Source organism: Canis lupus, chromosome 10, assembly GCF_011100685.1.
Source record: "Canis lupus familiaris isolate Mischka breed German Shepherd chromosome 10, alternate assembly UU_Cfam_GSD_1.0, whole genome shotgun sequence".
Taxonomy (NCBI): domain Eukaryota; kingdom Metazoa; phylum Chordata; class Mammalia; order Carnivora; family Canidae; genus Canis; species Canis lupus.
In genome coordinates this window covers 8,884,080-8,910,384 of record NC_049231.1, presented here as the reverse complement: position 1 = coordinate 8,910,384, position 26,305 = coordinate 8,884,080, and the positions used below count along the sequence as shown (strand labels likewise).

General features: G+C 39.5%; 1 pseudogene; it reads left to right on the top strand.

Annotated features, from left to right (window-relative positions):
• The first annotated feature begins 20,312 nt into the window (after positions 1-20,312).
• LOC100684165 lies at positions 20,313-25,198 on the top strand (annotated as a pseudogene).
• Positions 25,199-26,305: the final 1,107 nt, after the last annotated feature.

Below are 26,305 nucleotides of genomic sequence, written 5' to 3'. Positions count from 1 at the left end.
AATTGGTACAAAATCCCATCTAGATGCAAGAAAACTGAGAGATGTGGTTTTCCTGTTTGCCCAGGAGAGAAACAAAATGGTTTGGTGAACCTATCATATTGCCTTCGCCTGACAGCTTTGCTGCCCAAACTGAATTGTAGCTGTCAGGCAGCTACCAGGGGGTCTCTCAGAAAATTTGCTCGTCAACTGATGTACAAAAATGTGGTTTGGGTATATAGAAAGCAGTTTATAGCTGTCCACACATGATATATGAAATGCGTGAAAGTTGTATATCTATCTCTCAGATTTCCGTCTACTTCTGAATTGTTACAGAGAGTCAGTAACAATGTGTAGCACACAGTATTGACCAATGGTTCTCCAACTGTGACAACCAGACCAACATCACTGACATCACCCTGGAACTTGTCAGAAATACAAATTCTTGGATTTCACTCCAGATCGACTGAATCGGAAACTTTCGGGATGGGGCCAACAATCTGTGCTTCAACAAATCCTTCCAGGTGATTCTGACGTAATGAAGGATTAGAACTACCAGCATAGTCCTTGATTTTCTCCTTTTCTTTCAAGGAAGGGGAACATTCCCTTACAAGAAAATATATTCTTCCACAGTTTCCTTTCGTAAGCTTTCGTAGTGATGAATGGGCTCCAGCTAGTCTGAAATTTCTTACATGTTGGCAGAGTTGATTCTTCTACAGTTTCATCATATTCATTTTGAATTGTCCTCATTGAAATAGTAAAACATCTCATCATCACTCTTCCTGTGTTTCTCCATCAAAGTCAAGACCATTTGGCCATCTGCAAGTCTTTTTCTTTCGGCTCACTTAAAACTTTATTAATATGTCTACCAGGTTTTACATATGACAACACAGATCAACTGCTATTTTCTTTTATCTTTTTTTCTTAAAAGATTTTATTTATTTATTTATTTATTTATTTATTTATTTATTTATTTATTTATTTAATTTTTTATTTGAAGGGAGAAGAGAGAGCGCAAGCGAGTCAGGGGAACGGCAAGGGGAAGAGAGAAGGGGTAAGAATCCCAAGCTGTCTCTATGCTGAGCACGGAGCCTGATGTGAAGCTTGGCCTCAGGACCCTGAGATCACGACCCGAGCAGAAAACACAAGTCAGACGCTTAAGTGACTGGGCCACCCAGGTGCTCCTCAACTGCTATTTTCTTGTGACACTTTTGTTTGTGAAAAATGGAGCATTATAATAATTTCATACCTGAGGAAGTTCCCACTGACTTTTATTTCCCATTCAAAAATGGACGTTCAGGAGCACCTGGGTGGCCCAGTCAGGTAAGCATCTGCCTTCAGCCCAGGTCATGATCCCAGGGTCCTGGGATTGAGCCTTGCATCAGGTTCCCTGCTCAGCGGGGAGCCTGCTTTTCCCTCTCCCTCTGCCTCTTCCCCTCAACCCCGCTTGTGCTTTTTCACTACTTCTCATTCTTTCTCAATAAACAAACAAACAAACAAATAATACAAACCTTTTAAAAAATGGAAGTTCATTTCTCCAGTGCTTTTTGTCAAATAAGCGTTGTGTATTACATGAGAATACCTTAAGAAAACAAGGATTTTTTTTTTACAAAATTCAGAATATTAATTGATCTCCATGGCCTACTATTATCTGAAAATTATCAGCCATGCTATCACAACCTTTATTTTCTATAAGAATGTATAAGTAACACTTGCTTTTATGATCATTATTTATATCAGTAAATTTTATTTTATTTTTTTTAAAGATTTATTTATTTATTCATGAGAGACAGAGAGAGAGAGATGCAGACACATAGGCAGAGGGAGAAGCAGGCTCCATGCAGGGAGCCCGATGTGGGACTTGATCCCGGACCCCGGGATCACACCCTGAACCCAAGGCAAACGCTCAACCACTGAGCCACCCAGGTGTCCCTATATCAGTAAATTTTAAAAAGAAGTGGATGCTAATGAGTTTATAACTTGAAAGTTATTGGATTTGAGTGACAAATAGTAAGTCATACAATAGACCACAGTTATTTAACCAGCTTGAAGACTAGTAGCTTTTCATCTGGACTGACAGTGAGATCTTCTTCCCTTTCTACGTGTGGTGGAGAGAAAAGGAAGAGACAATGATTTCATGGGTGCATCTATAAAAGGCATTTTTTAAAAAAAAAGGTAGAATGGAAATGTAATCACAAAAAGAGGACTTGGAACTCTGGTTTGGGTGTCGGGCAGCCTCTCTGGGAAGATCCTACCAAGATGTTTATCTTATCCTTTCCTTTAATTTTGTCTGCATCTCCCACGCAGAACTTTCCAAAACCTACCATCTTCTGAGAACAAGTCAGAATTTGTGCTGGGCCTTCCTACCTGAGGTGCCTGGAAGGATTCAGATCCTTACGAATGTGTAGCCAGCACATTCTGTGGACACTCAAAAATGCAGCAGGAATCATGTTCCCCTGATCTGATTTGAATTTAGAAGGACTGACTTGCTCAATTTTAGAAGTATGGTGACCCAGAGACTTGGGGCCATGTTTCCCTGCTTCCTTACTGATCCACTTATCAGTTCGCTGCCAGACTGCCTTCTTTTGCTTAGTGGGTTACTGGTTTATTTTCATTTATGAATGTTAAGAATGCCTTTCAGATGAATTACTCACTTACACATTCAAATTAGGATTTCCATTTTCCAGTTTTATCACAGCTGGCATAATTAAGGATGTCAAGTTTTTAAAACTATATTGTGACAACATTTAAACTTGTTATGCTTTTGCCTGTGGATGTAATTAAGACAGTGTGTTGGGTATCAGTTTATTCTTAAAAAGCAAAGTAAAAGCAGATGAGGTGTATTTATAGACTCATCAGCCAATGAATGGATGAAAGAGAAAAAGAAATTAATGGGGCAACGTCAGCCAGGATGGAGGAGGGACCCACTGCGAAGTTCATTTCCAGACCAACTATTTAGAATTTATTCCAAAGACAGCTGTCTCTTGAATTACAGTAGGGAGAAAAAAATGACGTCGTAAGACTATCCGGCCTCAAGTTAAGAAGCAGGCAAAGAGTAACACACTTCAAATAAAACTCTGCAGTTGGGGTGGGAGTCCAGGCACAATACTTACAGTCAGAGCCCCACCTTGAGTCTCCCTCCTGCAAAGACTGGGGGGGCGGGGGGACTTAGGAAAATCTGGGAAAGAAGGAAAATCTCTAGGAAACATAGGGGCTTTGGAACTTGGTCTTGGCCACTTGAAAACTGTTTTGATTCGGAGCCAAAGACCCCATAGGGGAGGGATGGAGTAGATAAAAGGGCAGAAGACAAAAATGAAGTATAAAACTCCAACCCGGGGAGTTCATTTTTCAAAACAGACAAAGAAGAAAAATGAATTGTGAGGCTTAAGGGATACAGATTAATTTCTCTGTTTTCTTGTGAGCCTGGGCAGTACATTCCCTTGATTGTGAAATGAAACGCCAAAGCTGTCAGAGATTCTTGGGCATGTGTCTAACATGAGACACAGGTGAGGCATAACAAATTTGCATTGTCTTGAGCACATAGAAAGAGGCAGCGCAGTGGGAGGAAATATGGTCGTTTTGGTGTCCTGTTTTTCACCATCCATATTTCAGAGAGGAGAAGAAATAACCTGGACCTAATGCAAGTCCTATGGTCTGCAGTGTGGAGCTGGGGGTGAGGGGCCAGCAGCAGGGGAAATGGCTTCACCAGGTCTCTGGCCAAAAGAGTCTAAAGGAATGTTCATTAATTTTTTGGCTGTTCACCGGAAACAACCAAGAAGGGGTCTTCAAAAATTCAAATATAAAAAGAAAATCACTTTTCTAGACAATTAAAATACACTAATAAAAAGTGACTTAATTCGGGGAAAAAGCCCTCCAGGGGTTCATGAAGAAATACTTCTTTTGTTGTGGACGCTTCTCTCTGGATTCTACTGTAACTGCATTTCCCGTCCGCAGCATCGTTTCTGCATATATCCCTATACTCTTTTTCCTCCTTCCTCACCTCAGGGAATTTTATTGATGTATTTTATTGACATGTGTGACAGGGGCTCTTGGTTTCACCTTTTAAAGAGGGAGAAGAAAATGATACTATCTCTACGTAGAAAAGGGAAGGAGGGAAGAAGGAGGTAAGGAAAGAAAAGAATCAAGGCATAGTAAATCCTATTGTTTCAATCATTTATTTATTTATTTTTAATTTTTAAAAAAGATTTTATTTATTTGAGTGAAAGAGAGAGGGATAGCAACTGGGAGAGCACAGTGTGGGGCAGAGGGAGAAGCAGGCTCCCCACTGAGCAGGGAGCCCAATGCAGGACTCCATCCCAGAACTCCTGAATCATGAGCTGAGCTGAAGATGACTGAGCCACCCAGGCGCCCCTGTTTCAACCATTTAATCAAACCGTTTCTATTTCTGAATAATCTCTTCAGCTGCAATGTATCTGGAGAGACAGAGGGAATGAGTTCAACTGGGTTTCACCCTTTGTTTTTGCCAAGTTATTGTTTTGTTGCATGGATAAGGCCTGGGTCTGTGTTCTAAAAATTATAAATATGTACGAGCACACAGAAATGTATATATTCAATGTCATACTTTTAGCTCCAAAGACGGTTATCCGACTATGCCCATCACGTGGTAGTTGATACCGATGCTTCTCAAACTACGGTGACAAAGGCCCAGTTTTAAAATTTCCAATCAGTCATGACTGATATTTTTGTAAAATAGAACAATAATGAGTTACAAGAAAAATTAAATTAAAAAATACCCTAAATTGTGCAGAAGGTAAGCCTTCAATGTTTAAAATTAGATTTCACAGGCAAAAATTGCCTGTGGAATTGCTGTAAAAAGTTTCTAAGTGCTTATTCTCGGTTTCCATACTTAACTCAAGGCAGTGTATGACCGTGCCCTTCCTTTCAAATACCATTTGAGTGGTGCCAGTTTAGATAGTCTCAGTGCTGAGGGTCAAAAGGAAAAGGATTATTAAGCTCAGAGCCATTAAAGCACTACGGAAATAGAGACAGTGAGATAAATTCTGGTATTTTTTTCAAATAACTTAATTTCATTATATAACTATGTATCATTTTCTTTTGAAAGAAAATATATAATTGCCCGGGCACTGTGGATTTATAAAAAAAATCACTGAAGTGTTTGCTTACGTAAAATAAACTATATACACGGGATATCTCTGGTATCACATGCTTGTCCCCAAACACTGGAAGAATCAATCTATTTTAACACTGAAATCGTCTTTAGAATGAAACAATTTCTAAAATGCAAACAAGGGTATGGTATTCTGGAATCCATATACAGCTAACTGACATGACATACACATTCACGTACGCCATGTTATTTTTTTCAATTGATCTTTCTTTACCCAAGTATAATGAATGAATGTTGACCATTGCCTAATCCACCGTTGACTGAAGTAGTATTAATTCTCACGCTGGGTTGAAATGGCCAGGAAGATGGTGGAGAGCTACAAAGATTCTAAAGTGAATTGTATGTTTTCCTTTTAAACTACGAGGCATTGACCAATTCCCACCGGGCCCAGGTCGCCCTAACAAACTTTCCACACATAGGCTAATAGAATTTATGTCCAGAAAAGCAGTAAGTTAAAGAAATGGAGACTTGAGTCACAAAGACCTTCTCTTGCTATAAATTTATTATTTGCGAGGAAGAATTTCTTATTGAACAAAAAATGCAGAGCAGAGCTATTGCTTATCATCCCCACATGGAACAAGTGCTGAAAGGGCTGTGGTGTTGTGGAAGTCATATTTATTGTTAGCGTATGTTTTCTGTAGTTGTGGCTATCAGAGGGAACCTTCTGGGGAGGGTATCATTTACAGTACCCTATTGTTTGACATCCAACTTTATGATTCTGTTTCAGTGGTAGTTTATTACCATCACATCTTTTTTTTTTCTTTGTAGATTTAACTTGAGATAAATGTCTCATTCTAGTAATGAGATTTTAAGAATTACTCAGTATTCAAACCATGTGAACTCAGTGGTTTATAAGCTTGGGATCTTAAAAAAATCACTAAGTAAATTTTGGGTGGTGAGCATGAGAAGCGTTCATACAAATATGAAGTTTTAAAGTGGAACTAAAATCCAATGAGTGGCAACAAACTGACATGAACTGGCTTTGTTGTGGCTCAGAGGAGCTGGCTCTTCTAAGGTTGAATTAGAGGGAGGACAGAATGGTGGAGCTTGGGTGGGAGTTTTTGTGAATCCGGGTGCATTAAAGGGGTAGGTGTGACTTTTGATTGTACTTTGAGTGCCTTAGGCTCCTAAAACCTCTTTTTTTTTCTCTCTCTCTCTATTTAAATTGTAGGGGATCCCTTCAGTGTTCCTGGGTGGCAGGAACCATCTGGAAATCTGAGACATTCTGTGTTCTGAGAAGGGATGCTTCCTGGGCAAATTCTCTTGGTCCCTTGGTTGGATTCATTTTTTATCTCAGCGTGTCATTTGCCATCTTTTTGCCACTTTTGGGTCCCTGTCTTCTGTTTCTGCTCTCACCCTTGTGCTTGTTAAGATACAGCCCTGGCTGGTTGTTCTCTTAGTGACAGTCATGACTGCCATTTCCAAAGTGATGACGTTGGCTGCTTTGGTTTTAGAAACTGTCGGAAAGAGCCTCTAACCAAAATAAAGAGCATAAGGACCAGTCGTGAGTAATTGGTTAAGTGGTGCAGGTTTTGTTGGCTTCATTTTTCTTTGCCCCCTGGGAAACACAGATCAGATGTAGGGAGTGAGTGCTGGGAGTAGGTTGGTGCTCCACCGTAGTGAGAACCGGAAGGACGGTTGTGAATTCCCTTGCTCTGGCACCTTTCTCTTCAGGTATTAGTGTGTTTTTGGAGGCTTGGGATCAGACTCTGACTCTGGTCTGTTCTTCAAATGGACAAACAGGGAGACACTGGGGCCCATTATATGTCTTCATAACTTTCTTATAAGGTACAAAGTAACATCGTTTTGGACCATTTTGAAGAATATGGGAAAATTCATTTTTGAAGGCCAGTAGGGCTGCTTACTGTGAGCAGACCTATGTCAGCACATCAGATCTTGCTCTGCCTCTCTGTGCTCTGTGAAGTGTCTGAATGAAAACTTTTCCATAATCAGAGGATAGTTGCTGAGGGAAGAAGGGTCACTAGATCCAGGATCGGATGGTGATGGCAACAATGACCCATCTGTTCATAAAATATTTATAGAACTTCTACCTTGTGATAGGCCCTCTGCCAGGTGCTGGCCAGTGGTACCTCTTTGTTGCATTCTCAGCTTTTTAAGATATTTTTTGTTATTTTATTTTATTACCATTTATAAGTTGAAGTTTAGGGAACTTGCTTAATGAACTCAATGAACCTCAATCTCATGATTCAGTACCTGTGTCCATCTGTCTATCTCTCAATGTTTTTTCTCTCTCTCTCACACTTCCCACACACTCCTCATTCTAAATATTTATTAAGGCTGTGGTGACGGGGACACTGTAATGGCTATCCTATTACTTGAGTGAATTTCAAATGATTATTTGAGAGGCCTCCTCTTCCATTCATGTCCAGATAAGCAGAAATGTTCTCACCCAGACGTGGTTGAAGTAATGTTTCAAGGTGGGAAATAGTGGTTATTCATTTCAGAAGGGGTAATAAGTAACACATTGTGTTTTATTGCTGAGGTGTGTGAGATATAAAATTATAGAAATCCAAAGAAGGAAATATCTTTATGGTAAGCTCTCCATGGAAACCTATCAAGCTATGAATTTGAAGAGTGCTAAGTGGCTTCTGGTAAAGCCACATCATTGGAAAGGTTTATCACTTAACAACGTTAGCACATGGAATGCTCTAATTCTGTGGTAACTGCAGCCAACAACTCCTAGCTTTTCTGGACAACTACACAAATGTTTTCTTTTAGTGCAATATTTAATGTATTCTGTCTTAATTCTGAAGGTTTTTCTCATGCCTCCACATCTGAAACAATTCAATGCTGTCTCTATTTGAAGTCCCTCCTGGTTAGTGAGCTGGCTGTTGGTGATGTATCACGTAGAGTGGTTTCTGTGATGTGGTTTGCAAGATGAATGAAGATCACAGTCACATTAAGTTGAGGACTATGGTCAGACTTAAGCCATTATCCTTGAGGTGTACGGCTGTTGATTTATCAATGTCCTCATTTTTAAGAATGAAATCTTCTCGAGGTTGCCATGCACTCTGTGGATGTATATCAAATGAAGTATAATGTTATATTCTCTCGTAACTTCATAAATAAGAATGTCTTGCTTTGAGGATGGAATGAGAAGTCAGCTCTACTTGGCATCTACATAGTAGAGAGGTCATAAAGAGATTAATGATTGTTGGCAACTGGTCAAATTTCTTTGATGTCCACTATTTTTTTTTTTACTAAAATGCTGCATTTGTCACTCCTTGAACAAGTTGCCCACACATTTATGTACATAAATTATGGTGCCTTTATTACATCACTTCCAACCTATCTGGATAAAAGCATGATGGAATTTTTTTCCCTGTGTGCAATTTCCATTTTGGTGGCATTTCTGCTTCCTAACAAATTCCAGACAAAATATATACCCAAAGCCTGTTTTTTATGTATTTCAGGTTTCTGTGTTCAGCCACACTTTGTTTGGGAGATGTTCTGCAGGAATTTCCTTAGATTTGTGAATATTTGGAGAGTAATTTGCAGAAATGGGGGTCTGGAGATTCATGTAATCCCATTGTATATCATATCTTTTTTTTAACCCTATAATTCAATTTTGGATAATTTGGATGTGATACTTAATGTGGTGACTTAATTCAATTGTTTTCTTATAGTTTCAACTTTGATCTGTTTCTAAACTATTATCAGGAAGATGTGAAAAATTCCAAAGTGAACTCTGACACAGATATAGAAGGCACCTCCTTTATTCCTATGGCTTTCTGTCTCCAAAGATAGGTCAACTTCTTAACTTCTACTATTTCACTAGCATGAGATGTAAAGGTGCCTAAATGCTCTCAAGTGGTCTCAGGCTGCACTCACATTCCTGTTCTCGTCCTCATTTCTCTGCCCTCTAGATGTAGAAGTTGGCTTTTTCTGCTGCCTAACCAATGTTTAAAGGACAACAGTTTATATATATTTATTTTGGTTTTCTAATGTTTTGATATCAGCACCACTGAGTAAATGTTTACTGGGAAAAAAATTCAAACACATACTAAATTGATAAAATAAATTTATTGGTTTTTCTTAAACAACAAACAGGAAGGGAAACACATTAGAATCTAAAGCTGCAATCTGTGAAGGTAAAAAACATAAACTCGTTAGATTCTTCACATTGAGAAGATAGTAATACATTCTATTAGATTTACTGAAAAATCACTCTATCCTTTGCAAAGATGTATGTAACCATATGGTTCAGTTATCCAGCTCAATGGGTCAGGGCCCCAGGTTCATGGGAATCTACAGGAAAATATGACAGCATGATATTTCTGACAATACTTTTGGCTGTCAACCCAGTGTACTCTTTACTTGCCTGAAATTGAGTTGACCGTTGCATTGCTTTCTGGTGGAGATGCTCAGAAGCATAGACAGAGGCTGGGAGTGGGTGGGGTTTGGAGGTGGGTAAGAGTGCAAAAGCCCTAAAATGAACAGGCAATTATCGGAAAACTATGATATATGCAACAAAGTTATTTCCAATGTTAAACTTTCTACTCAAAGAACAATCATTTGACATATTATCTCACACCTGTTAGAAAGGCTAGTATCAAAAAGATAAAAGATAGCAAGTGTTGACAAGGATGTGGAGAACAGAGAACACTTATGCATTGTCGGTGGGAATGCAAATTGGTGTGACCACATTGTAGAAAACAATAGAGTCCTCAAAAAACTCAAAATAAAGCTACCATAAGATCCAGCAATTCTACTTCTGGGTATTTATCTGAAGGAAATGAAATCACTAACTCAAAAAGGTATCTTCACCCCTACATTCATTGCAGCATTTTTACAAAAACTAAGTTGTGGTAACAGCATAAATGTCCATCAGTAGACAAATGGATAAGCAAAATGTAGTATATATATTCAATGGTATATTATTCAGCCTTAAAAAATAAGCAAATCCTGCCATTTGTGATGACATGGATGGATCCTGAGGGCATGATGCCTAGTGAAATAAGTCAGACAGGAAAAGACAAATATTGTGTGGAATTTTTTAAAATGTGGAATTTAAAAATTCCCCAACCTCATAGATACAGAGAACAGGTTGGTGGTTGCCAGAGATGGGGGAAGGAAGGTGGGCAAAGTGAGTGATCACCTGGTCAAAAGATACAAACTTCCACTTCAAGATAAATAACTCCTGGGGGATATAATACACAGTAAGATGACTGTAGTTAACAGTACTCTATTTTATATTTGGAAGTTGCTAAGAGAGTAGATCTTAAAGCTCTCATCATACACATGCACAAATTTGTAGCTATGGTGTGGTGATGGCTGGTAACTAAATTTATTGGAGAGCTCATTTTATGATAAATACAGACAGACATCAACTCATGTTGTACAGCTAAAACTAATACATTGTATGTCAATTTTATCTCAATTAAAAGAAAAAGAAAATCACTTAATAAAACAACAGCAACAACAAAATAAGCCAGCAACTTAATCCTCAGGATTAAGCAAGAGATGATTATTTGCAGATAGATTTTTTTACATGAAACTCTTTCTCAATTTTTTGTTATTTAAATCAGCAATCTCTATTGCATTAAAAAATAGTTCACTCTCCAAAATATATAAAGAACTTATACAACTCAAAACCAAAACAACAGAGTCCTATTAAAAAATGAGCCGAAGACACGGACATTTCTCCAAAGAAGACATCCAGATGGCCAACAGACACATGAAAAGATGCTCAACATCACTCATCACCAGGGAAATGCAAACAAAAACCATACTGAGATATTGCCTCACACTTGTCAGAATGGCTAAAATCCAAAACACAAGAAACAACAAGTGTTGGAGAGGATGTGGAGAAAAGGGAACCCTCTTGTCCTGCTGGGGATGCTGACTGGTGCAGCCACTCTGGAAAACAGTATGGAGGTTCCTCTAACAGTTAAAAATAGAATTACTGTATGATCCAGTAATTCCATGACTGGGTATTTACCCAATGAATATGAAAATACTAACTTGAAATAATGTATGCACCCTTATGTTTACTGCAGATTATTTACAATAGCCAAATTATGGAAACAACCCAAGTGCCCATCAATAGATGAATGGATAAAGAAGATATGGTACACACACACACACACACACACACACACACACACACTGGAAGATTACTTAGCTATAAAAAAGAATGAAATCCGTTGGGGGAGTGGGGGTGCCTGGGTGACGAGCACTGAGGGGGGGCACTTGATGGGATGAGCACTGGGTGTTATTCATATGTTGGCAAATTGAACACCAATAAAAAATAAATTTATAAAAAAAACCAGTATGCCAATAGAATTAAAAAAAAGAATGAAATCTTGCCATTTGCAACAACATGTTTGGAGCTAGAGAGTATTATGCTAAGTGAAATAAGTCAGTCAGAGAAAGACAAATACCATAGGACTTCACAAATATCTGGAATTTAAGAAACAAAACAAATGAACAAAGTAACAAGGACACAAACCAAAAAACAGACTCTTAACTATAGAGAAGAAAGGGGACGGTGTGGAGGGATGGGTGAATTAGGTAAAGCAGATTAAGAATACACTTATCATGATGAGCCCTGAGTAAAGCATAGAATTGCTGAATCACTATATTGTACATCAGAAACTAATATAACACTGTATGTTAACTGTACTGGAGTTAAAATTTTTTAAAATAGTTCACTCAGTAAAGCTGGGGGGAAAAAAAGAAAAGCCAAAAAATAAAATAAAACGAAAAATGAAATATCTAAAAAATATATATATAGTTCACTTAAAAAGTTAAGTTTTAGAGCAAAGGTTTGCTGGACACACTGTGTGTCTCACACAACTCGTGAAATACATACTGTAAAATGCTGTTACTACATTTTATAGTAACGTTTTCCCATCCTACCAAGGAAGACACTCTGAGTTTTCTTAGTCCCAAAGATAAAAACAGAGTGTTTTTGGCATGTGGATTGATTTGAACACTGTGCTCAGAGGCAGGAGGAATAAGGAGAGTTTAGCTGCTGAAAGGAATAGTAAGACGTTTTATAATGGGCTACACGGAAGGGTTTTTTAGCTTTTCTACTGTGTTGAAATTCATTCAATTAATCCCACAAGCCAGGCATTGTTCTAACCACTGTAAGCTCATATGTTTACAGATGATGAAAAAACTTTTCCATAATCAGACAATAGTCGTTGGGGGGGGGGGTGTCACTAGATTATGTGGATGATGGGTGTGATAACAACGACTGTTCAGTTCAAAAAGTAATCACTGAAGGTCTGTTTTGTTAACAGGCTCTCTGCCAAGTGCTGGGCAATAAGTACTACCTTTTCATTGCATTTTGAACTCTTTAAATTATTTTTTATTATTTTATTTTAATAACATTTACAATTGAATATCTAGGGAACTTGGTCAAAAACTCAATAGAGGAGTGCCTGGGAGGCTCGCTCGGTCTGACTCCCGATTTCATCTCAGATCATGATCTCAGGGTGGTAAGATTGAGTCCTGTTTTGGGCTCCATGCCCAGCTTAAGATTCTCTCTCTCCCTGTCCCTCTCTGCCCCTTCCCTCCCCTAAAAAATAAAAAAAGAGAACTCAACAGAACTTTCCCAATGGACATAATCTTGAGCTGGCGGATGATCTTTTCTCTCTCTGCTCCCCTCTGTCTTCCCGTCTTTCTCTTTTTCTCCCTCTGTCTCTCTCTTCTTTCTCATGCCCACATACTTTCCATTCCATCTGCATTTGGCAGAGTGCAAAACAGCTCACCATCCCTACCCTTGGGGAGCTTACATAACAATGTCAAGATAGACTATACACCAATATAAATATGTCAGATTTCTATTATATTGGTAAGTGATAAGGCTCTGAGGAAAAAATCAAGCAGGGAAATGCAATGAGCCATGGGGGAGTTATAATTTTACAAAGAGGTGGTCCGAGAAAGTCTCACTATGAAGGGACATCTGAGTAGAACCCTGCAGGAGGAAGGGGAGGGAGCTGTGTGGATATCTGGAGAGGGGCACTTCAGGGGCAAGGAGGACACCCCCATGGCTGGGATAAAGTGGGAGCAGAGAGGCAGCAGATGAGTGAGAGGGGAGAGGGAGGTGGGCAGGTGATGGATATCCGTGGAGCCCTGTGCTCAGGCTAATAGCAGAGGCTGGGGGCTGAAAGAGCAGAAAGTGCTTTTCTCACAGTTCCAGAGGCTGGCGGTCCAAGGTCAACGTGTCATCAGGGTTGGTTTCTGGTGAGACTTCTCTGTCTGGTTTGCAGATGGTGGCCTTCCCACTGTAACTTCACATAGCCTTGGGGGGTAAGTGGGAAGGGACAGAGAGAGGGAGAGAGGGAGAGATCTGGTGTCTGTGTCTCTTATAAGGACATCAGTCCTATTGGATCAGAGTCTCCCCCCCACACCTCATTTACCCATAGTTATCTCTGTTAAGGCCCTATCTCCTACTATAGTCACCTTGGGGGCCAGAGCTTCAATATGTGAGTTTGGGTGGTGGGAACGATTCAGTCCACAACCATTTACAATTGCAGACAGTTAGTTGTAAGTCAGAGACAGGTGAGCAGTGGAGAGACATGCTCAGACTGTCTTTCTATAAAAATCACCCTTGTTGCTGAGAAGCTGGGAGGCCAGTTAGGAGGCTGCTACAATAAAATGGAGGAGGGAGATGCCTGGGTGGCTCAGTGGCTGAGCATCTGCCTTTGGCTCAGGGTGTGATCCTGGGGTCCTGGGATTGAGTCCCACATCAGGTTCCCTGCAGGGAGCCTGCTTCTCCCTCTGCCTGTGTCTCTGCCTCTCTCTCTGAGTCTCTCATGAATCAATAAATGAAACCTTAAAAAATAAATACATAAAATGGGGGAGAGATGATGATAATAATCATGAATCACAGAGAGTGTAGGATCTGCTGTGTGAATGAATGTGAGGACAATCTGGATGTGACATTTGTCATGCCACTGAGTTCTATGAATATCTCGATTCCCTTGTATATATCAATCTCTCTGATCTAAGACACTGCTGTGACTTCATCTCTCGTGAAATGTGTAGGGAATTCTATATTAATACAAAATAATATTAATATTAATCAAAATATGAAAGCTTACTAGCCAAAGTTTGAAAATCAGAATAAAATATCTTGCTTTTTTCCTTGTAGGATGACACTCTAACTCACTTGCAATTTTGTAAGTGGCCTTGGGTAGAAGAGAAAAACAGGTTAAAGAAAGCAAACTGGTAAAATCTACAGGAGTGTGTTTGGGCTAAATGTTGGCAAATTGAACAATAAAAAAATTAAAAAAAAAAAAAGGAGCGTGTTTGGGTTGAAAAATCTGCTTTCCTCGGATCTTCACTTGGCTGGCTTTTCTTTGGCATATACATGTCACCTCAAAAGTCTTCTCTGAGAGACCTTCCTTGACAGCTCAGTCAAAGGTGTTCCCTGCAGTTACTTTCCATCTTAGCATGCTGCTTTATTTTCCACATGGCACCTTTACTCTAGATATTTTCCTATTTGGTTGTTCATTGTGTACTGTCTGTCGGCCCCTCCTAAATTCGGCACTCCAGGGGAACAAGGTCTTTGTCCTGTTCGCCACAGATTCCCAGCATCTAGAACTGTCCCCAACGCACAGTAAACACTCAACAAATACTTGCCAAGTGAACAAAAAGACAAAAAGAGAAAGTGTGGAGGCCCGGTCATGTAGCTCCCTAAGACTCACAAACTGTGTGAGGGGAAATAATCCCTTCTTCGTAGTGCAATGTTGAGGTTGACAGGGGACCACACAGTAGACAAAGGGCTGGGCAGATTTCAGGGCTAGAAGCTCTGTCTTTTTGAAGGTTTATGTGCATATCTGGGAGTCAAGAGATTGGGAGTTCACATCTGCTCTATCTCCAACCCACTGTGTGACTACGGTACAAATCATTACCTTCCGCAAGCATTAGTTTCTCCATCTGTGTGGTGTTACTGGCTAGTTTAAACATTTAGAAACCTTCATTGGCATAAATGACTCTATTTATGCTGTTGCTTTCAGGAGATTGAGTGCTTTGTGGAATGGAGCCCTGTTTTTCCTTTTGGCTTCTGAACTGCACTTCCTTGGCAGGCAAGGTGATTCATTGCCTTGAATTCCTCTTCTCCATTTCCCAGTTTCTCCCAAATAGTGTCCTCATTCAGTGAGGCTGCATGATTGTGGTGGGAAGGACAAGGCCTTGATCACCTTAAGATATGCCTTGGCTTGTCATTCCCTCCCTTGATTCCTCTCTCTTGGCCTACTCTATCTAGATGAATCCTCCAACTTCCCACCACACAGACGTGCATTCCTGGCTCAGCACCAGAGTGAGAACATAGCTTTTACTCATCTCCCACCAGATAGAGCACTGAAATTACGTCTTGTGCTCAGACCCCAAAGGCCATCATCCCTGCATCTCCCATTTACTCTCCCCTGCCAACCAGACATACTGTGCCAAGAGGAGGCCTCGGTTCTATAAACAGCCATTGGGTGACTTCCTTCTTGACTTCACTGCATTTTCAGCTCTGAAGAATCAAGAGCTGATTCTCTCTTATGTTTGGCTCTAGCTTCTATCCTCCGGCCATACCTAACCCCAAAGCAGACGAGGTATTGGCACAGCAGTAAAGGACATAGCTTTGGATTCAGCCAGACTAGGGTTACAACGCAGCAACACTACTAATTTTGTGAGCTTGGGAAAGTTACCCAATCTCTCCCGGACTCAATTTCTTCATCTGAAAAATGAAGATGAGAAGGGGTATTAAGAATTAAGTGATATGACGTGAGCCAAGAATTGAGCGCAGTGCCTGGCGTGTGAGCACATTTGGTAGTTGCTATTCTCAATTGCTGGTGCCCTCGTCACCAAGTCCAGGGAATTGACCTGATGATGTTATGCTCACTCTTCTTCCTTAGTTCCAAGGGTTGTTACTAAGGATTTAAAAGTTTTGGTTTAAAAAAGTTAATCTCCACCTCTTTGAGCCCTCTAATTTGTACAATTAGATAAATGATTCTCACTTTTGGTATGATCTACTCACCAGCTTGTCCGTGATAGCTGGGGTTGCTGGGGCTCAGAAATGTCTCACTTCATCTTTTAAGTAGTGCTCCTGTAAAAAAGAAAGTGCTCTACCTAACATCTAATGTCTACACAGACAAAACCAGACACAAGTTCATGTAATTTCCTGGAGAATAGGAGCCTATACATGGCTAATGTAGATGATTCCAATTAGGTTGTAACATGTGAATACTTTATGGGCTGCTTAACTTTGCTTCAAATGTTTGGTATTAGCAATATTTCTTTTGTTTGTTTGTTTGTATTTTTGTTTTTCCAATATTTCTTTAATATTTTATTCTGAAAGCAAGTTGATCTAATCTTTCGCATGCAGTGGATGGCCTCTTGGCTTCTCATACAGCCCAGGTTGATGACATATTTGCTTGGTGTCATGGATAAGAATTTGTTTCCTCTAGAAAAGGAAATAACACAATAGGGGCATTTAATATACATTCGCCAACTTATCAAGTGGTGGAGCAGGTTTTCTTGAGTGGCATGTAATGTTACTTTCTGGTTTGAAGTTCTAACTTACACTATAGGGTAGAGAGGTGAAGTGCGGAACGATCTATTGGTGTTGAGAAGTCTCAGCGCTAGGAGAAAGAAAGAAAGAAAGAAAGAAAGAAAGAAAGAAAGAAAGAAAGACAAAGGAAGCATTGTAAGAAATATTTATAAGTCAAATGTTACAGAGGAAAGACTCCAAACCAAAACCTATTTCAAAAAATGTTGGAGGAAATGGTATATCTTTTTATGTGCTCAAGAAAACAGTTAAAAAGAACTTCACAGCATTGGGTCAATTAAGTACATTTATTCCAGTGATTTCCCAGATATTTCCAAGTTCCATTTAAAACAGAAGTCTCCTATCAAGCAATCCTTTGAAATTATTTACCCTTTTATGGTTGTAAAGTATGGAAACATAATACTTTTAATGGAAACCCTAATAAACGGCATATGCTACAAAGTGTCTACTGATGTGCTTTAAAGGTTAGTATTCTTATGTCACAGGGGCTTGCCCGTCTACACTGCTGATCCCAGGAAATGCCCCAGGGACGTGGGCAAGTATAGCTGGAGGGGCAAGGCCAGGCAAGAAGGCCATGGCTCATTCATGCTCCCCGGGAAGGTACGGCTGCCAGAGTCCCACTGGAAAGCAAACTCCACCAGCAGGCAGAAACAGAGTCATCTGGATTCAGGACGTTGTTCTGCTCCAGGCCTGGTGACTTGGTGGTCACCATAACCTGAAAAAGGTTTTTTTTTTTTTCCTTATAGTCGATAGGAAGGAATGTTCTCTATAGACCTGGTTGCGAATCCCCAGGATAAAATAGTATGTAATATTTTTAGCACGTATTTAATTGGCAACAGAAAAATTAAAACCACTTGACTCATAATGTTAAAACGGTATTCTGGTTAAAATCAACTCCCAATCAAGAAAATTTAATGTGCTTCGCCGAATGCATATTTTCATACAAAGCGAATATATTTTAAAGTTATAGATCCTTAATTTTATGCTGAAATAGTACTAGCAGCTCACAGATGGATTCCCTTCCACCCCGTCCCAGCAAATTATTTTTCATCGAAATGTGTTCAAAGCATTCTCACTTGTGTATGCTTCAAATTAACAATTCGGTACTCTACATTAGATAGTAATTTATTTATTGACATTTGATGGATTCATACTTGCGTTCCTTGGTTTCTTTTTTTTTTAACTTTTATTTATTTATGATAGTCACACAGAGAGAGAGAGAGAGAGGCAGAGACACAGGCAGAGGGAGAAGCAGTCTCCATGCACGGGGAGCCCCACGTCTCCAGGATCCCGGGTCTCCAGGATCGCGCCCTGGGCCAAAGGCAGGCGCTAAACCGCTGCGCCACCCAGGGGTCCCCATTCCTTGGTTTCAAAATATTGTTAAAATGTTGTTAATAATCTGTGGACATACATTTTAAACAACTGTCATTAAATTTAGAATAACTGTCATTAAATAGGGAAAATTAAATTTAATAGACTAGTTGCTATATATTTAAATACCAGTGGATGATTAGAAGCAGATTTATTGAGGGTTGGTTTAATCATGGCTGGATAAATTCATGCCTTTCCAGCAAATATATTCATTGTATTTCTTTTGTTTTCTTTTTCTTTTTTTTTACAGTGAATTGTTTGTAGGCATGTCAATTGGTATCCTATCAACAGCTGAAGCATCAAATAGTTAGTATTCAAAATATAGGATGCACTCTACTCAAGACGCGCTCAAGAGAACTCAAGACTGTATATTAATCCTTGGTGAACCTGGAAAAGTCTTTGCTGAAAGACACAGAGAAGCCCAGAGAAGAACAGCTGTTAGGAATAGAGAATAAATTCACCTGATTTTGTTCCTATTTGCCACTTGGTAAAACAGTTGTCTAACCTCTTTTAAAATGCCTTTGATACTATGGGTAAAATATCAAAGACTGATGCTTTTAACAACGTTGTTCAAAAATGTCAGTTTGATACACTGAGGCTATCATGTTTTAGTTTCCTTTTATTTTGAAAGAACAAGACATATCTTCCAAACTATCTGGAGAGGTTGGTTTCTTTTCGCCAGGCTTCAGCCCACCCTATCCCAAGTCTGAAGCATTTTGTTACATGTCTTTGATCTTCTGTTTGACTTCTGCTTCATGGAAAAATGCTCATAAACCTTTAGAGAATGGCTTTCTGTGCTTTTAGATTTATTCAAGAATTATAAACAGTGGACAGATCTATAGCAAAACGATTTTAAGAGCACTTAGGACTCACATGCTAATTTATTTGCTCACCACCAAAAAGGCTTGTTTGGTAAAAAGAAGTTTAAAAAGTTCAACTTTGCTTAGTGGAAAAAAAAAAAAAAAACCTCCACTTTTAAGTGGCTAAAAGTATTGCATTTCAGGTTTCTTCTTCTTCTTTTTTTTTAATATTAAGACCTCTAAAGCAACAATCTTTTTAAAGATGTTATGCACGAGGATTGGCATGACATTTGAAATGGCTTCAAGGGTCCTGTTACTCTTGACATGCTGGCAAACACTTCACAGATGTGCTTTTTCACTGCAGCCATGTCAAGAGAGAATACAAAATCTGCGACTACAAACAAGTCCCTGCATGTCTTACTACTAGGGCAAGAGGAGGCTTGAAGACGTCAGGGCGAGAGCATCCTATTTCCTCTAATCCATCATTACTCTAACCTAATTGTAGACTTTCCACAACTTATGGGATCCACCGTTGAGCTCTACATTCTTAGATGTTGACTAACAATTGTGGCTTTAGATGAAACAAACAAACAAACAAACAAACAAAATTAGAAATCTTTGCCATTTGGTATTTTGCAATTCTAAAAATATCTTTCAGTATAAAATGTGAAAAAGGATTAAAGACTGTTTATGCTCTTGCTTTTTATTTTTTATTTTTAATTTTTAAAAGGCTTTATTTATCCATTCATGAGAGACAGAGAGAGAGAGGCAGAGACACAGGCAGAGGGAGAAAGAAGCAGGCTCCATGCAAGGAGCCCTATGCAGGACTCGATCCTGGGACTCCAGGATCACACCCTGACCCCAAGGCAAACGCTCAACTGCTGATCCACCCAGGCATCCCTATGCTCTTGCTTTTAAAAAATGGACTCTTCTAGAGCTTTACAGGAGTTGCAAACTCATGTCTCCTATGCTGAATCAGTACTATAAGGAGTTTATTTGGAAAATCACTTAATTTCATGTAAAAATAGAGATTTCGGCTTCTATTGAAAAATCAGTTCTGGCAACTTGCTTTTTCTCCAGCAACACCAACTGGAAACAGTAGTGGCTGCATATTTTTTAGAGACAGTTTAATTTTTTAAATATTTGCTATTCTTCAACCATGACATGGGCTTCCTGACTCATTTACCTATGGCCTTTGCTTGGCATTTGGGCCTGTGACTCCTGTATAAGAGTACTCCGAAATACCAACAGTATTACTGGTGTATCCACATGAGGAAGTTTGCAAAATTTAAGCTCTTTTCTCAATAGATGTCCATTGTGCCGAATGAAACCCTTTTCTTCAGCAGGACCCTATGTTGATGCAGAGGTTCTTTGGGAAACCTACACACCATTCTCTCAGGAGATCTAATCCAGTGGCCTTAGTCATTGTTGGCCAAGCTTCAATGGGAGTTCTACTCTGGGCTCAGTGTGAGAAGCATCTCCCGCTATGCAGGTGGCAGGTAATACACAAATCCACAATAGCATGCCAGTTCCGGGAGGACAGAGATTTTCTTTTCCTTGTTGTCAAAGTCTATGTATCTAGAAGAGTGTTTGGCATATGTCAGGTGCTCAGTAAATATTTCTTGAATGAACTAGATGGGTTATTTATGAAATGCACATGCTTTAGTTTAAGCAGGAAATATTTTTTAAATGGCAATTATTATTACTGTTCATTGAATGCCTTCTGTAGGTTAGGTACTTTACAAATGCCATTTTAGGCATTTCTCACAGGAATTCCCATGGGATAGGTACTATTTACCTGTTATATATAGGGACACTGAGATTCAGAGATTTTTAATTATCTGAAGTCAGATACCTAGAAACAGTAATGATTTTTTACTCAAATCTGCTTCCCTTCCAAAAGATATGTTCTTTCTGCTACTCTGTGTTTCCTTTTAAACATAAGACCATATTTTGAAACATTAAGCAAAGTGATGATGAAAGAGTTCTGTCCAAAAGACACCAAAACATCTGACAAATTGCTGATATTGTCAATTTAGTCAACTGGCTTGGTTTTTTATTCCACAAAATCAGCTGTTTGGATGTTTTCTGGACCTTGCAGGAAAGCTCGGTCAACTGAGCATGCAAGAGTTAATCTGTGACCCTGGATCAGAAGGCTTACAAAACTGCCCACATTGAATTGGTTATTCAACCTCAGACTCTCTCCTTTCACCGGGCAATGGGTCTCCCTAGCCCAATTGTTTTTCAGCCGGAGAATCTAAAGGGTTGAATTTTCTCAGTGTCCCCCTTACCTCTAGTTTATCCCACTATGGCTTCAAAGGTTGGTCAAACTCCCCAAACTTTTGGCCTTCCTTGCTTCCTTTCGACTGTATCTGCTTTATCTCAGATCTCCGTCTTTGTATGTCTACCTCTGGCCTGGTAATCTTGCTCCAAGTCCTGATTTCTCCTCTAGCCTGGCAGTTTTGGGTTATGTATTTTTGACTTTGAACAGTAGCCAGATTCAATTAAGAAACCATAGATGTGTTGCACACAAGACTCAAGGCACTTGACTGTAGTTGGACTGATCTGAACTGGTCAATGTAGCTTGAGTCTGGGAAAGTTTTCTAATTTCTGTGTCTCATGATTACATTTCCCTTGCTTCTTCATAGAATTGTGGGAACAGCTTTACTGGTTCTTATAAAGTTGTTAATTGAAAATGCTCATGAATTCAAGGCAATATATTAATATTTTAAACCAAATTTCTGTTAATTTATATCTAAAAATAATTATGTAGGGACGCCCAGGTGGCTCAGCACATGAGTGTCTACCTTTGGCTCAGGGCATGATCCCAGAGTCCTGGGATCATATTCTGCATCAGACTCCCTGCAGGGAGCCTGCTTTCTCCCTCTACTTCTCTCTCTGTGTCTTTCATGAATAAATAAAACCTTAAAAAATAAAAAATAAATAAAAGTAATTATGTAGGTGTAACAAGGAACAGTCTTTACATACAGAAAAATCAAATAATTGTGAAAACCAAAATAGAGAATAAAAATTGAAGCAGATGTAGAAAATGATGACCATTAAGGTGAAATAATTGAACAATTTCTGGAAGTAGGATTCAAATTTTTTAGATAACACATTTATCTGTATGTGTCTCCATATTTTTTGAGTAAAAAAGTAGTGTAGTTTAGATATAATAAAATTTACCCTTTTTAGTATAAAGTTCTATAGTCACAAAACTACCATCATATTAAAAATATACAACAGGGATGCCTGGATGGCTCAGCGGTTTGGAGCCTGCCTTTGGCCCACGGTGTGATCCTAGAGTCCTGGGATCGAGACCCATACCCGGCTCCCTGCGCAGAGCCTGCTTCTCCCTCTGCCTGTGTCTCTGCCTCTGTCTCTCTCTCTCTCTCTTTCTGTCTCTCATGAATAAATAAATAAATAAATAAATAAATAAATAAATAAATCTTTAAAAAATATAGAACAGTTCCATAAAATATTTTCTGTCCTCTTTGTAGTCAAATTCTACTCCCGACCCCAGTATCTGACAATTAGTGACAACCAGTATAGAACATTTGGATTGCCTAATCATTTGCAATATTTTCTGGCCCTCTTCATGCTTCCCTGTGGGAACTGGAGTTACCAGCACAAGCAGATACTGATATTCCAGTGATTGTTATTGTTATAAGTAACAACATCCTTTTCTATGACTCAGGAATCTTGTACACTATGTTAACATCTATGAAACCAGGGCAGCTTACCTTGTTTATTTGCATGTAGGGTAAAATTTCAGACACCATTTATGATTCTTGACTAGGTTATTCATTCCTTTCCAATCTGTATACATCTTTTTTTTCTTGCCTTATTGCATTGGCTAGGAATTCTAGTATGATGTTGAAAAGGAGCTATAGGAGGGACATCTTTGACTTGTTCCCAATCTTGGGTGCTGGAGGTGGGGAGGGATATTAAGTTTCTCACCATTAAGTATGACATAAGGTATTAATTTTTGATAGATGCCCTGTGTTGGTTTTAGATGTTCCCTTTTATTCCTAGTTTGCTCAGTTTTTGCTAAAAGATTTATTCATCTTTGTTCAAGATAGGTATTAATTTGTACTTTTCTTATAACATTTTTGATTTCAGCATCAGAGAAATGCCGACATCATTAAATGAATTGAGAATTTCCCCCATATTTTATATATACAAACTCTGGAAGAGTTTGTACAAGGTTGTTATTTCTTTCTCAAACATTTGGTAGAACTTGCCATGATGTAATCTGGGCCTGGAATTTTCTTTTTTGAAAGGTTTTTAATTAGAAATTCACTATCTTTAGGATGCCTGGGTGGCTCAGCGGTTGAGTATCTGCCTTCAGCTCAGGGTATGATCCTGGGGTCCTGAGGTCGAGTCCCACATCAGGCTCCCTGCATGGAGCTTCTCCCTCTGCCTGTGTCTCTGCCTCTTTCTCTGAGTCTGAGTCTCTCACAAATAAATAAATAAAATCTTAAAAAAAAAAGAAATTCAATATATTTAAAAGGTATAGGACTAGTCAGATGATTTATTTCTTCTTGAAGGAGGTTTTTTACACCTTAATGTCACTGGTTGATAGTTCCAACATCGCTGTCTTATTTGATTGTGATTCTGTTGATTACTTTGTCTCTTAATAATGTATTATTTTTATGTGCTGCTTTGTGTGTCTTGCAATTTTTGGATGAAAGCTGTATGTCTTATGTAGAACAGTACATACTGAGGTAAATAATATTCATGCCTGATAATGGCATGCCTTTTATTTTTGCTAGGCCTTTAGTGTGTGGGATTGTCAACCCAGACAGTAGGGCTGGGTTTGAGTTATTTTCTTGCTGTGGTTACAATCACTATGCAAAAGCTTCAACCTCTAGCATTACCTTGTGTTTAAGGTAGGGAGACGGTTGCCAGATTTTTCTCAATGTCTGCTTCACTTTAATATTTAGGTTGTCCCACTGGGGTTGTGCCTCAGTAAGGACTCTCACCATACTTTTTTTAAAAAATATTTTATTTATTTATTCATGAGAGATATAGACAGAGAGAGAGAGAGAGAGGCAGAGACACAGGCAGAGGAAGAAGCAGGCTCCATGCAGGAAGCCCAATGTGGGACTCGATCCTGGGACTCCAGGATCACACCCTGGGCTGAAGGCAGGTACTAAACCGCTGAGCTACCCAGGGATCCCCTCACCATACTTTTGAAGACCATTGTTTCTTGTTGCTGGTGTTTGCTAGCCTGGTGTTGAGAGTGTATTTTGTTGTCCTGCTTCAGTGCCAATCTTAGATAAGTGCTCCATCCCTGTGTCTTGGAGGTGCGGCCTTCTCAGTGATTCTTCTCATCCACAAGCTGGCAATCTCTAATGATCTGGGCCTAAGTGTATTCCTGCCCTTCCCCAGAGGGTATTTCTGTTCCTTTTCTCATCTGCAAGTGTCTTCACCTGTACCTTGGGGGTACCAGGGTGTGATGCTCTTCCTCCAGTGGGATAAGGCTTTTATTCTGTAGGAGACATAGGAGAGACAGATACAGGCAAATCTTCATGCCTTCACCTCAGTGGCTGCTCTTTCCTTCTCCAAGGCTGAACCACAAGTGATGCTTCTCTAGATCATTCTGTCTCTAGTTTTTCCCATGCATACTCAGTGAGGTCTGTGAGAAGGGCCTGCAAATGGGTGTGAGTTCCTCTATGTCTGTGGCTCTCAGTAGTTCCATGCTTTCACTTTAAACTCTGTTCCCTATACTCTCACACTGGACCTTTAAGCATTCTTTAATAATTTTAGTCAGTTTTTTTGTTTTGTTTTCTGGCTCCATCATGGCACCTGCTTTTGCTACAACAGGGACCAAAAGATTTGGTGCAAGGACCCCAAGATCCAGGACTCCTACCTGAGACTGTTGGTTAAGCTCTATGGGTTTCTGGCCAAACAAACCAATTCCACTTTCACCCAAGTTCTGTTGAAGAGGTCATTCATGAGTCACACCAACCAGCTGCCTCTATTCCTCTCCAGGATGATCCAGAAGATGAAGCTGCCTGGCCAGAAAGAGAAAACAGCAGTGGTTGTAGGGACTATATGTCCCTACAATAATGTGTGTGGTAGGAGATGCCCAAACTGAAGGTGTGTGAGCTGTGTGTGAGCAGCCATGCCTGTAGCCACATCCTCAAAGCTGAGGGCAAGATCCTCATCTTTGACTAGTTGGCTTGGGGTCTCCCAAGGGCTGTGGCACCATTTTCCTCTCTGGTTCATGCAAGAGCTGAGAGGTACAGGTATTTTGGCAAGGCCCTAGGAACCCCACACAGCCACATCAAGCCCTAAGTGCAGTCCAAGGGCTGGACGTTGGAGCAGACCAGAGGCCACAAGGTCATCTTGGGCTACACAAACTAACCCCAGATCCTGCCTTGTTATTAAAAAGATTTTGGTGCTGAGAAAAAACAAACAAACAAACAAACAAACAAACAAACAATTGTAGCCATTTTTTTTTTTTTAAAACCAGATTGTATAGCATCTGATGTTTGCTGCAGCTAAGCAAGTGCTCTCCTTGGAGGCATCGTTGTTTGCATTTGTTAAGTTAATTGTTTACCCTGTGACCACAGCTCTGTAACTGATCCAAGAAAAGTTGTAATTTTATAAATTATCTAGCTCTTTTTTTTTTTTTTGGTCGTCAGTATGGAGTGATGTTCTTTCCTGTTTCCTACATCCCATAATGAAGCCAGAAACCCTATTTCTTGACTTACAAGAAAATTTATTTCTAGGTGTTCAAACCATCCACAAGAAAATCTTATTTCATAAACCAAATGTCAGGTAATTTTGGACCTCAAGTAAAAGAAAATCTAATCCCAAATATGTAAACTAAAAGTTTTTACTGCCTTATTTGAAAAGAAAAATGGAAGTATAGGTTTAAATCAAGTTATCAATTTTGTTAGGGTTCTGGGTTCTTTCTCTTTCCCACTCTGCTATCCTCAGGTCATCATTGTGTCCTTTAGAGTAACTCCCTCCAGTGTCCCAAGGTGGCTGCCAAAGTTCTGGACATCACATCACAGAGGTGAAAACAAACAAGCCACACATAAAAATATAAATTAAATTAATGGCCTTTTGGTGTCATTATTTTTTTAAGAGAAAGAAAAAAATCTCCGAAGGCTTCCCATCAGACTTGCCACATGTCTTATTCAACAGGATTGGGTCACATGTGCATCGCTCAGTTGTTGACCTGAATAAGAATGGAACTCCCCTATTTGATTTAACATCACGATTCATCGCTGGCCTGGAAAGGGGACAAATTCCTCTGAAGCACGTGGCCACCTGACAGCTGAGAAAAATCAAGATTCTACTATTGGCAAAGAATATGGGGAATGGCTGTTAAGTGAGCGACTAGTGGTTCCCGGTAGAGTTCATGAGGCATACAGAGGACCAGCTTCACAGTCAGGTGTATCTAGGTTCAAATGCTGGCCCTTTGTGTTTTGGAAAGTACAAAGGGAATAATATTTGATAAAT